Source organism: Echinops telfairi, unplaced genomic scaffold (genome assembly GCF_000313985.2).
Source record: "Echinops telfairi isolate 266 unplaced genomic scaffold, ASM31398v2 ScPeMD7_7459;HRSCAF=8497, whole genome shotgun sequence".
Classification (NCBI taxonomy): Eukaryota; Metazoa; Chordata; class Mammalia; order Afrosoricida; family Tenrecidae; genus Echinops; species Echinops telfairi.
The window spans coordinates 6,750,345-6,751,611 of NW_022111359.1; positions in this window are offsets into that span (position 1 = coordinate 6,750,345).

Consider the following 1,267-nt stretch of genomic DNA (forward strand, 5'->3'; position numbering starts at 1 on the left):
TCCCTGGAGGGGCGGAAGCCAATCTCATTCACAATAAAGTCTGGACGAGCTAGGAGAAAGGACGAAGTCACCGTTGTGAGAACCCCACCGCATGAAGCTCTGCTCTGCTCTCAGGGACCCTCAGGACCGGGTAGAACTGCCCCCGTGGGTCCCCGAGACTGTGACTCTGTGCAGGGGCGGGAAGCCCCGGCTCTCTCCCTTGGTGCCGAATGGCTGACCAAGCAGCTGGCAGCCCAGCGGGTACCCACAGTGCAGTCAGGGCTCCCGTGGGGCTGCCAGACATCGAAGTGGACTCCCCAGGAACCACCAGCAAGGCAGTTATTGACATGCAGACGTCGTATCATTCCCCTCTGACTTCCACCTGTGCTCTTGAAAAGGAGCGTAGGGCACAATGGGTTACCTAGTGGGCTGCTAACTGCAAGGTCAGCAGTTCAAGTCCACCAGCTGCTCCATGGGAGAAAAATGAGGCTGTCTGGGCCCATAGTGATCTACAGCCTCGAAAACCCAAGGAGGCAGAGTCTGCTCAGTGGCAGTGGGCTTGGGGTGAGGCATTGGGTTGCAGGGGACGCCAGCACTGTCGGGGCCTGTTTCCTTGGGGAGCCTCCGTTTTCTGCAGGGTTGTCCCCACCCCTGCTCACCAGCATCCGCTGTCCCCTCCCCTCCTTCAACTGACCTCACTACCATCAAGTCCAAGCCAACTCACAGAGACCCTGCAGGACACAGGGCAGAACTGCCATGTGGGTTTCGAGACTGTAACTCTTGACCGGATTGTAGAAAGCCTGCTCTTTCTCCTGCGGTGATGCTGGTGGTTTTGAACTACCAACCTTGAAGTTAGCAGCCCCACTTGTCACCAGGCGCCTCTTTAGGCGCAAGGCTCTGGCTTCGGAGAAGCAGGTTCAGCAGATCATCACTTGGGCCTTCTTGGAGACTCACCCTTCTCTTTGGCCTTAGCTCCCGAGTCTGGCTGGTTCTCTGGAGAAGCGGAACCATGGATGCTTACACTTGTCTGTCGACAGAAAGAGATTTAGCTCAAGCAATGGCTCAGAAGTAGGGAAGTCCAGTCCGGGTCAAGTCCATGGGCCAGAGGCTTCTGCTGGCTCCTGTAGCGCAGGGGCTGGCAAACAGGAAGCAGGAACAGGAAGCAGGAAGAGCACAGGCTGGTGGATGCTGAGGTGAATGAATCCGAGGTCGGTGTTCACTGATGGCTCCTGGGACCAGCAGGCAATATCACAGGAGGTCCAAGAACCAGCCACAGGACCGGGATCCA